Below are 12,234 nucleotides of genomic sequence, written 5' to 3' on the forward strand. Positions count from 1 at the left end.
CCCAAACCCCACAAAATATAAAAGAAAAATTGATAAAGTAGACCTCATCAAAATTAAAATATTTTGCTCTTTAAAGGACACTTAAGAAAATAAAAAGACAAGCCACAGATTGGGTAAAAGTATTTGCAAAACACATGTTGGATGAAAGACTTATATCTAGAATATATCTTTAAAAAACTATTACAGAGACTTCCCTGGCAGTCCAGTGGTTAAGGCTCCATGCTTCAACTGCAGGGGGCGCGGGACTGATCCCTGGCAGGGGAACTAAGATCCCACGAGCTGTGCAGTGCAGCAAAAAGAACTATTACAATACAATAATAAGAAGACAAACAATCTAATAAAAAGGGCAATCAGTTTGAATAGACACTTGACCAAAGAAATTATATAGATGACATGAAAATATGCTCAACCATTATTAGTCATTAGGGAAATGAAAAATCAAACCACAATGAGATACCAATCACTAAACACTAATAAAAAAGCCAAGGACTTCCCCGGTGGCGCAGTGGTTAAGAATCCGCCTGTCAATGCAGAGGACACGGGTTCGAGCCCTGGTGGGGGAAGATCACACAGGCTCCGGAGCAACTGAGCCCATGTGCCACAACTACTGAAGCCCGCGCACCCAGAGCCCACGCACAGCAACGAAGACCCAACGTGGCCAAAAATAAATAAATAAATAAATTTGAAAAAATAAAAATAAAAAAGCTAAAAAAATTTAAAACTCACCATACCAAGTATTGGGGAGGATGTGAAGCAGTTGGAGACCAGTTTGTCAGTTGCTTGAAAAGTTAAACGTACACGTCCCATGTTACCCAGTAATTCCACTCTTAGATATTTACCAAAGAGAGAAGATGACACACGTACACACAAAGACTTGTACGTGGATGTTCAAGGCAGCTTTCTTTGTAATAGGCAAAAATTGGAAACCACACAAATGTCCATGACCAGGTGAATGGATTAATAAATTGTCATATATCCATACAATGGAATACTATTCAGCAATATTAGGGAAAGAACGATTGATAAATGCAACAAACTGTATGAACCTCAAAATCATTAGGTGGAATGGAAGAACACTGGTAAAAAGAAGTACATACTCTACAATTCAATTTATTTAAAACTCTAGAAAAATCTCAAACTATTCTGTGTTGACAGAATGTAAATAAGTGGTTGCCTGAGGATGGAAATGGAAGGAAGGATGGACTACAAAGGAGCAAGAGGAAATGTTTGGTGGTAACGGGAACGTCTATCTTGATTCATTGTGTATACATATGTCAAAGTTGACTTTAAATAGGCGCTGTTTATTGTACATAAATTATACCTCAATAAAGCTATTTTTAAAATAGATCTTTATTGGAGTATAATTGCTTCACAATACTATGTTAGTTTCTGTTGCACAAGGCGAATCAGCCACATGCATACACATGTTCCCATATCCCCTCCCTCTTGAGCCTCCCTCCCACCCTCCCTATCCCACCCCTCTAGGTCATCACAAAGCACTGAGCTGATCTTCCTGTGCTACGCGGCTGCTTCCCACCAGCCAACTATTTCACATTCGGTAGTGTATATATGTCCATGCTACTCTCACTTTACCCCAGCTTCGCCCTCCCACCCCATGTCATCAAGTCCATTCTCTATGTCTCCCTCTTTATTCCTGCCCTGCATCTAGGTTCATCAGTAGCTTTTTTCTTAGATTCCTTATATATACGTTAGCATACGGTATTTGTTTTTCTCTTTCTGACTTACTTCATTCTGTATGAGAGACTCTAGGTCCACCCACTCAATAAAGCTATTTTTAAAAGGTCAATGTCTGAGAAAAGATTAGGTCTTAATAAAGCAGTGGTCAGGACAAGAGTGGATAGAGCTATCTGTGTAGCATGAGGAAAATGACCTGGGGCATCCTCTCAGAGCACTGAGCACAGTGGTGCCCAAAGACAGTAGCACATTATCCCAAGGTCACAACAAGACCGTGATGGATAAAGCAGACACCTTGTGCAGTGAGAAATCAGACATGGAGGTGAGGCAAAAATTGTCAGTAACAGTTTAAATACCTGCAGAGAACAGCAGTCAGTCAGCCTACTCCTAGCTGAAACTAGGAGCAGAGTATTATATGCAAAGTTAACTGTCTTAGTGCGGTCAGGCTGCTGTAACAAAATACCATAGACTGGGAATCTTATAAACAACAGAAATTGATTTCTCACAGTTCTGGAGGCTGGAAACCTGAGATCAGGGTGCCAGCTCGGTTGGGTGGGAGTCCTTTTCCTGGCTCATAGCTGGTGTCTTCTCTCTGTGCCATCACATGGTGACATGGTGGAAGGGGTAACAGATGGATTTCTTTCTTTCTTTCTCTCTCTCTCTCTCTCATTTTTCTATTTTCCTTTTTTTTTTCTTTTTCCCTTTTTTTTCCCAACTCCGAGTGGCTTATGCGATCTTAGTTCCCCGACCAGGGATTGAACCCGGGCCACGGCAGTGAAAACGTCAAGTCCTAACCACTGGGCCACCAGGGAATTCCCTGGCTCTCTTTTTTTTTTAATAAAGCACTAATACTATTCGTGAGGGCTACAGCCTCATGAATTAAGCACCTCCCAAAGACTCCACCTCCCAATACCATCATTTTGAGGGGCTAGGATTTCAACATATGAATTTTGGAGGGACACAAACATTTAGACCATAACAACAGCTAAGGCTACTACAGAGGAGATATCAGTCCATTTGGGAAAGAAAAATAGGCATGGGGGTCCAAGGACAAGCATTACTAGCAGAATTTATACATCATCAGCATATTAGTTATCTAATGGTGGGGGAATAATTTTAAGACAAAATTAGCAGATTAAAACAGCACACATTAAACACCTCACAGATTCTGTGGTTTGAGCCTGGCTTAGCTGAGTCCTCTGCAGTAAAGTCTTCAGGCCATGTGTCAGCTGAGGCTGTGGTCTCTTCTGAGGCTCTACTAGCAAAAGATCTGTTTCCTCACTCACATCGTTGTTGGCAGCATCCGGTTCCTTGTGGTCTTTGGACTGAGGACCTTTCTTGCCGGCAGTCAGCCAGAGCCCACCTTGAGCTACTTGTCACGTGACCTTCTCCTAAGGGCAGCTCACAACACAGAAGCTTGCTTCTTCAAAGCCTAAAGGGAGTGAGAGTCTTCACACAAGATGAAGGTTACAATCTTATACACTGTCATCATGTTCATCCTATCACCTTTGCTACATTCTGCTGGTTAGAACGTCCCACTCATACTCAAGGGGAGGAGGTTACACAAAAGCATGGATACCGAGAGTTGGGGATCATGGAGATCACCCCAGCACTGTCTGCCACCCTTGGTGAGCAGGGAGCTGTGACTCAGGGCAGATCATGTGAAACGGAGGCGACTGCAGAAGGCAATACACTGGCAGCCCATCTTAAGTGCCCCATTCAGAATAGTATTATTCACTGTAGTGACTGTAAAAAGCAACTGAAAGGTAAAAATGAGGTTAACCCAGCAATTAGGGTACCAAAGGGGAAGCTACCGCAACAGGGCTGTGATAGGGGGTTCATTGGCACGTTTTATCAAGGAATGTGCAAATATCCAAGTGCAAGGCAGGGGTCAGTCGCAGAGTTTAGACCTCCTCGGAGACCAGGGAGCAACCTGCCTTGGAGCCAGCAAAGCACAGTGGAGGCAAACAGGGACCATTGCAGCAATGCAGGGGCATATCCACAAATCGTCTTTTTCACTTTTAGTGAATGCAAAGCCAATTACTCAGGAAAGGTCAGGCCATCCCAGAAACTAGAGGACAGAGGAGAGGCTAGGCACGATATGGCTTTAACATAAAAAAAAAAATTCCAAACCCCATATGAGAACAATAGAAAGCACCAAGGACGGGCTACAGGTGCAGGAACACCCTCCCTCGGACAAGAGGCAGAACTCTGTGTGCGGGGAGGAGCCACCAGTGGGGGCTGAGGACAGCTATGCTCTCCAATCACATCTGAACCCCCCAGGGAGCACGGGCAAGTGCCCTGGGGAAATGCAAGCCATACTCAAATGCTGTGAATACTTAGTTCAGGGGGGCAGAGCAACCCAGCTCCTAAAAGAGATGCTCTGCTTGGGTGGGGTGAATACAAAGAAGAGGGTAGGGGTCAGATCAGCAAAAGGGAGTTCGCCGATCTGGGAAGAGCAGGAAACTGGAGTGGGAGTCAGGGATTTCAGAGGCGAGACTCACAGTGCAGAGAAAGGGAAATGACAAACTTCTTTGGAGATGTATGGTTGGGAGGTGGCCCCTCAAAGTCTGCTCTTATTCAGTTTGATCCCCTTGGAAAGCAGCCTGTGTCCACCCTAACATCAGAAACACTGGTTAACGGAGCCCCACCTGAGGTCCCTTTAGCAGGCCAACACCCCAGGAGGAGGGGGCACTCTGTGTCCCCAGCTTCCCTACACAGTCCCCCATTGGAAAAGCAGGCCAGACCCAGCAGCGTAAGTGCTGTGTGTCTGTGCAGAGAGCCGAGAGTCCTGGACTGGGGAGAGCTTCCCCGGAGCAGGTGGTGATGGTGTGTGTGTGTGTGTATGGTGGGGGGAACACTGTGCCCACAGCAGTTCTTTAGTAATTGACCCAAACCCCATCTGCTTAGTTTAGTGAATTAGGCATTAGCATTTCCCAATTTCTCCCTCTTATTACAACTTTTTCTTTACATGTATCTATTCTTTTTCAAATTCTTTTCCCACTTAGAAACATAATATTGAGCAGAGTTTCCTGTGCTGCAGATGGCATTATTTCACTCTTTTAAACGGCTGAGTAATATTCCATTATATATATGGACCGCATCATTTTAAAGATGTGGTACATATATTCCCTCCTTTGATGCAAGCCAGAAGTTCAAACCATGGCAGCCCCACCCAGTGGAAGCAAAATCCCTCACCGCAGCTCCATCTCCTAAGCATACTAAACACCCAAAGTCAATTTCCTTTCCCTGTTCACTCAATCCATTTTCAGACCTACTTGGGGAGGCTGCCCTGGTCTCCCAAGAAAGCCTCAATATGTGAGTAATGATCCTGTTACTAGTGATCCTGTTACTAGTGCTTTAATGCATGTAAGGCGTAACCTGTCTTGATATCTAAACCAAATTTGGGGTTAAGCAGAACAGAGAGGACCCTGGAAGTATCCAGTAACTACTCAAAAAGCAAAACACTGGATGGTGAGGGGGACAAAAAACTAAAATAGAGGTTCATAGTTTTACCCAATTGGAAATCCAAAATTTACTAAAAGAATTTATGCAACAAAAGATTAAATTATGCTAACTGGCTTTTGTACTTCTACAAGAGAGGTTCTGAATTAACTTTAGCATCTGTTGATATGCACCAATTGGCAAAGCTTCATAGCCTAAATCAGCATCAGACTTAGAACACGAATACAGTTATACCTGGAGATTCTCACTAAATCTTAAAAAGGTACCAATTATACTTTTAGGAGAGAGTTATCAAACACAAAATAAAGGACATCAGAACTGTTGCCTTGCATAAATTCCCCCATAGTCAAATTACCCAAAACTATGCTCTGATTCAATGAAAGATAAAGTCTTTGGCACGATTGGTTTTACAAAATGCAAGCCCTTGGACCTTCAATCCCACATAAAATAGTTAATACAGCCCAATATAAATTAAAACAGGGGGTTATGGGTTGACTCCCCCCCCAAATATGTGGAAGTATTAACCCACTGTGTCCGTGTTTTTCTGCCAGCTGAGTATAGTCAGGTGCAAATTATAAGTCAACTGTACAAGGACTAAGTGTACCTTGCCCTGGAATCATCCTTACACACGATTACCAGCCATGAGCCATTATGCAGACCCAGAGGTTCTGGAACACCAGGGCAGCCTGAGGAAAGGACCTCCTGCAGCTCTTGTGGAGCCTCCTACTGGTCTTCCCCCAAATTCACCTGAACGCATTGACTCCGGCAACCGTGCAATGAGGAGGACAGAAGCAAAAGTTTCAGAGACTGATTGGATACTAGGTATGAATCAATAGTGATGGCTGGAATTAATCTTTCTTTCTTTTTTCTTTTTTTTTTTTGCAGCGTGGCATGAGGGATTGCAGTTCCCCGACCGCGGATGGAACCTGCGCCCCCTGCAGTGGAAGTGCGGAGTCTTAACCACTGGACCTCCAGGGAAGTCCCGGGAGTTAATCATTTTGATCACATTAATTCCTTTTTAAGTAAAAGACTAAATCCATATTTAATACAGAGGGAAAAAATTAACGTTCCTCAAACGTATGGACACCGAGGGGGGAAAGTGGCGGGGGGTGGGGTGGGGTGGTGGTGGGATGAATTGGGAGATTGGGATCAACATGTATATGCTAATATGTATAAAATGGATGACTAATGAGAACCTGCTGTATAAAAAAATAAAATTCAAAAACGAATTATAAAAAAATTAATGTTCCTTTGGTAGGTATAATCAAGTATAATATTTTTAAAATATTACTTATACCTTAAAAGTTTAGAACAGGCTTATCTTATTTAGTATTGGAGATACGCTCTTGCAAATGAAAGCACTAACCACATCACTATTACTCAGTCATTACAGAATAAGTCGTTTGGAGATGCTTTCCAGGCATAGTAAATATTACATATGATCAACATGTAATTAATATGCAATTAGAAGTTTATTACCTAATGTCTTCTTCTTCTCTGCCTCTTTTACAATTTGTCTAATAGTGGATTTTGCCAGACTTGGAATATGGCCCACCCAGATCTACCTGATGTTTATCTACTTAAAATCTGCATTTTCAAACAGCCTTTAATCATCAAAGTAATTCCTTCTTTGACTATGCAAACTATTTGCTGTGAAGCAGAATATGATAATGAGAAAATAAAATATTAGGGACAAAGAGACCTTCACAGAGTAAACAAAACAAACTTATGGACTGAATGTTTGTGTTCCCCCTCTTCCCAATTCAGATGTTGATATCCTAACCCCCAGTGTGATGGTATTTAGAGGTGAGGCTTTTGGGATGTGATTGGGTCATGAGGGTAGAGCCCTCATGAATGGGATTAGTGCCCATACAAGGAGCTGAAGAGACCAGAGTTCTCTTCTGCCATGTGAGGACACTGCAAGAAGACCTCTGTGTAAGAATCAGGAAGTGAGCATTCACCAGACACCGAATCTGTCAGCATCTTGATCTTGGGCTTCCCAACCTCCAGAACTATGAAAAATAAATTTCTGTTGTTTATAAGACACCCAGTTTATGATATTCTGTTAGAGCAGCCTGAACAGACTAAACCAAAACCTATTGGCAAGTGCCTGTCAAACTGGGCAGAGTGACTCCGTTTCTGCTGGGTTGCATTCACAGAGACTTGTTTCTATCTGTGCCTACGTGTTTTTGCACTCCTGCTGTCCACTGTGTTTCAAATATATTTGTAAGAATAACTTGAGACCTAGAATGCTAGCAGCTTACTCCAGAGAGGATTTTCATTTGCTTCTGCCAGATGCCTGGGGTCATTCTAGATGGGGTCCAAGAAAACCAAGTGCAAAACTTGAGGCCCCTACACAAACCAGGGTATTTGAAACTAATCTATAATTCCACCCGATATTAAGTCCACTTCCTGTTCCTCCCAGCCATTAGATCATAACAACTTGGGGGCCCAGATCATTTCTGGCAGAGTTAGAATCCCCATGTTGTGTGCCTCTGGTTTCTTTCACCTTGTCTGTTAAGGACGTCAAACCTCACCGGGCTGACAATTTCCCTTAGGGAAATAGTCACTACCAAGCTCCTTCACATGATTAGATTCCTATTTTCCTTTTGATTTTTAAATTCAAAATGATATACAAAATTTTAAATATACAGAGAAATTGAAAGAATAGCACCATGAACACCCAAATATTCACCATCTAAACACAACTATCATTAACATTCTTGCCATGAACACTGTGCACATAGGAGAGCAAAATTTGCCACTCCAAAATGTCTCTTAGGTCCAAAAGACTCAAGAAGAAACTTTGACTTTCCCCCTAACCACCTAAAGAATTTAGATACAGGGCTTGTTCTCAGAATAGAACTATCACCAGAGACATCTTTAAGAATATGGGCTGGGTCTGGGGGGGCAACTCTTAGAGATCAGAGTCCACCCTGGGTCCCATTGTCTCTGCAGGGCCCAGCAAACATTTGTTTACCAAACATTTGCTTTTCCATCTTCATGTGAAATGCCTTCCTCCCCTTTTACATTCCAAACCCCTACCCCCAACATCCTTTTCTATCTCTAGCTGAAGTTGGTATTTAAGATGAAGGTTTTGTCCATTTGGGGGAGTTACTCAGTTCTCCTGGGGTCTCTCCCATGGATACACATTATTAAACTTTTCTGTGATTTTCTCCTGTTAATCAGTCTCATGTCAATTTAAGTCTTATTACTTCTGAAACTAACACAACATTGTAAATCAACTATACTCCAATAAAATTAAAATTTTAAAAAGTTTAATTCTTAGACCAGCCACAAAAAGCTAGAAGGGTAGAGGAAAATCTCTTCCTCCCCAACATGCTGAACCTTTTCAAAGACATTTTCTAACCTCATGACACCTCAGTCCTAATTTTTTTTAGCACATATCTCCTAAAAACCAGAACATTCTCCGACATAAAAATAAAACCAGGTTTCCTACCCAGCAAGTAAGGAGCTTGGAAGTCATGACTCTCATCCTCATAACAAGAAAAAAGATGAACAAATTGAAAATCAACAACTCTTTTCAGATACATCAGATGTTAAAGGAAAACCACTGCCCCTAAAGTTGGAGCAAGAAGCATATACACCGACTCACAGCTTACAAGGATCAGAAAGCCAGGGAAAGATGCTAGTACACACCCCAGACCTCCTCCTGATCTGTCAACCAACCCCTCTCCCCGGGGTCTTTACCACTCTCTTGGGGAGTGCTTCTGGAATGAAGGGGGAAGGAGTAGAAGGATGGGTGTCTCCAGGCTCTGGCCTCTGAGCGTGACCCTGTGCTCATGGGCCCCAATGATGGAGCCAGACTGCTCAGACCCACATCCCATTTCCCCCTGGCTGGCACCCTCAGGCAAGTTGTTCCACTTCCTTTAGCCTCAGGACCCTCATCTATAAAGTGGGGATAATAATAATAACACCTACCATGAAAAACTTGGCGGATGAAATCAGTTGCTGTATGTCAAGTGCTCAGCACGGTACCAGCACAGAGCACACACTCTAAAGGCTCAACCATGACTAGTACGTTAAGGAAAAACCTTGCCTTTATTCTTCCCCATCTCTCTCATTTTTTTTCATGCTGACACTTGCTGAAAGGACAGACCACACTCTCTATTCTCCCCTTGTGACTTGTTGCTGCCCAAATCCATCCCACAGCCACTGGTGATCACCTAAGCCCAGTAGACATTTCCAGCCCCCTGCACTCAACACCATGCCCCCCACGCCCCATAGACCTCCCCTCGTTGTCCGAACACTGCTTTCCCCTGGTTCTCGGGCGTCTCCCTTTCCATCTCCTCCATCAGATGATCCTCTTTGCAGCTCTTCTGCCGTCTCCCTCTGCAGGGCATGAAGGGCACACAGTTTCCGCCACAGTGCCCAGGCATGAAGCAGTACCTTTCTACTTGGCCTTCCTGCTTCACTCTTCAGCCCATTATAACCTGTTCACAGTCAAGCAGCCACAGGCGTCCTTCCAAAACATAAGACAGAATCCTCTCTAAGGATCCAAACCCTCCAGGGACTTCAGATCTCATGCACAGTAGAAGCCTGAATCCTTATTCTCTTTCTGATCACATTTCCTACTATTCTCTCTCTCACCTACACTGCTCCAAGCACTTGGCTTTTCCTTGAATACATCAGGCACACTCTGGCCTCAGAAGCTTTGCACAGGCTGCTTCTGCATCCGGATAGCTCCAGAGAGCCGCCACAGGAGCCCGCCAGCTGCACCCTCATTGGCTGGACGGCCACAGGGATGGGCCTTGCATGTGATGAACCCACACACTGGAGCATGGGGCCCGTGTCACCTACTAGGGTGGAAGCAGGGTCCCTTGGGGGCACCGAGGCTGAGGACAGACAGCAGGAGGCTCAGGCCCCGAGAGGTCGCTGTGACCAGAGGGCATCCACGAGGCAGCGGCGTCAGCCTCGTGCATCATCTCGTGTGGCACGTGCCCAGGCTGCGGTGACCACGCTCAGGCCTCTGACCAGGGCGGTGGCCGTTTTCCAGAGGAGTGGGACCCCGCGGAGGGGGAGTGCCCCGGCCAGCCAGGGCTCCCACCAGGTACCTTTCAGTCCCCTTGTCCCCCCACAGCACCCTCGCAGAGAAGGCCCATGGGGGCGCTTCCCGAGCCTGCATTTCCCCAGCTGCTCCTGCAGCAGATGCCTTTCCAGATTTCCCCTACGGTGCATCGGCCCGATCTGAGGGTGACCCTGATTTTACTTGACAAACGCGCGCATATTTGAAGCCAAGTGGAGGAATCATGTACCTGTCCCCGTCGGAGGGCAGGGGCCGTGTTTAACTTGCTCACCTTTGAGCCCTTGAAACCTGCCCCAGAGTCTGGCACCGAGGAGATGACGCAGGGGACACTGAGAAGACGTCATTTTCTTGGCGGGCATCTGTTAAATTGAGGTTTGCTGGGGAGGGTGGCGACCGTGCTCTGGTTGCATTGATTCCGTGGGTGCTGAGCGCTCGTCTGTGCCAACCACTGGGCTCAGGGCCTGAGAGGCATCCACGTCCTTTAACCCTCAAGCAACTCCCGGAGACAAGTCGCAGTGTTTCCGAGTCCATTTGGCGGTGGGGTCGGGGAGACGCAGGCAGGGAAGGGCAGGCACAGGCCAGTCTCACAGGGCCCCGAAGCCCCACGGCCGCTTCCTGACCTCTGCGCTTCGCCCCAGGCGCCTACTGCACGGGAGTTCGTGCGCCGGGCGTTTGCTCAGGATGGCAGTTTGCCAGAGACGGCTTTTTTTGTTGTTGTTGTGGTACACGGGCCTCTCACTGTTGTGGCCTCTCCCGTTGCGGAGCACAGGCTCCGGACGCGCAGGCTCAGCGGCCGTGGCTCACGGGCCCAGCCGCTCTGCGGCACGTGGGATCTTCCCGGACCGGGGCACAAACCCGTGTCCCCTGCATTGGCAGGCGGACTCTCAACCACTGCGCCACCAGGGAAGCCCTCTGAATCTAATTTTTAATGTAGAAAATGAGGCGTGATCTCCAGGAATTTTAAATCCTTCCTCACCAAAAAACCACTTCATTTGGTAAAACCTACCAGGGCAGACAGCTCAGAATTCCTGCTTTAACCTTATAAATTCTAGCAAAATACAACTCATATGTGAATTTCTTCCCAGTTTACACACTTAATTATAAATTCACTACAGTTAACAGTCACTGGTTTTATTTTTTTTAAATTGTCCTATTGGCCTTAGCTTTGAAACTGAAATTAAATGACTGCACTGCTTAAATGCAAGACTTTTTTGCATACAATAAACTATAATTAGTGTTCAATCCTAAAGTTATAGCACGTTCCACTCTGAACAGACTTTAGAGATCGCCAGGTGATCCCTTCGTATTATGGATTAAGAAAAAATTAAGGCTATACAATTAATTGGTGTTAAAACCCAGCCTCTGATTCTCAGGTCCATGCTCTTTCCTCAGTTAATCAATTAATTATGTGTAATGTAAAGACATAAAAAAAAGTTTCACCACATAACAGTCTTTGACCAAAGCAGGACAGGACTGAAGACATCCTTCTCATTCCCAGTTATGCCAAACCTTTCCTCCTGGACCGAAAATCACAGTAAGGAAGATTAGAGTCCAGTCCACTGCCCACAATCCTCTCACAAGGGAAGATAAGATCGGCCCCCAGATCTGCTTTGCACTGTAAGACACACCGGACTTCAAATCTGTTTATAGCCTGTGGCTGATTCCAAATCCCAGGGAACTTTCCGCCCTAGGCGATAGATTCCCCCCACGGAGCAAGGCTGACTTTGGCGCCCTCCACATTCAATGTCTTTTCCCCATATTGGAGTACTCTCACTATCCGGTTAGCACTGTGAAGAGAGGTCCATTCTAGTCATGGGGCAAATGCCCTATTCCATGCCGGACTTCTTTTCTATTCGGTAGGAATAACTCTTCCAACCTGGCAGCAAAGGTAAATACCCTGCCCAAATCCATGCAGCTCCTAACTAGCTAAGCAGTAACTGAAACCCATGCTGGCCAAGAAATTCAACTCCTCTTCCACTTGTCCCAAGACAGAGTCCCAGCATTTAGGGAGTTCGCAAGATAAGTCA

At 45.2% G+C, this 12,234-nt stretch overlaps 1 protein-coding gene across 2 annotated transcripts in view; it reads left to right on the top strand.

Annotated features, from left to right (window-relative positions):
* The window catches only part of LOC101282253 (small integral membrane protein 10-like protein 2A), a 144,232-nt gene that overhangs the window by 13,601 nt on the left and 118,397 nt on the right, over positions 1-12,234 (top strand). Inside the window, exon 2 of one of the 2 annotated variants that reach the window (XM_049704991.1) lies at positions 6,046-6,250. The exons of the other annotated variant lie outside the window; for it this stretch is intronic. The gene's annotated coding sequence lies outside the window, so the exon portion shown is untranslated. Of the gene's footprint in view, positions 1-6,045; positions 6,251-12,234 lie in introns of those variants that run through there. 2 annotated transcript variants of the gene reach the window in all.

Source organism: Orcinus orca, chromosome X, assembly GCF_937001465.1.
Source record: "Orcinus orca chromosome X, mOrcOrc1.1, whole genome shotgun sequence".
Classification (NCBI taxonomy): Eukaryota; Metazoa; Chordata; class Mammalia; order Artiodactyla; family Delphinidae; genus Orcinus; species Orcinus orca.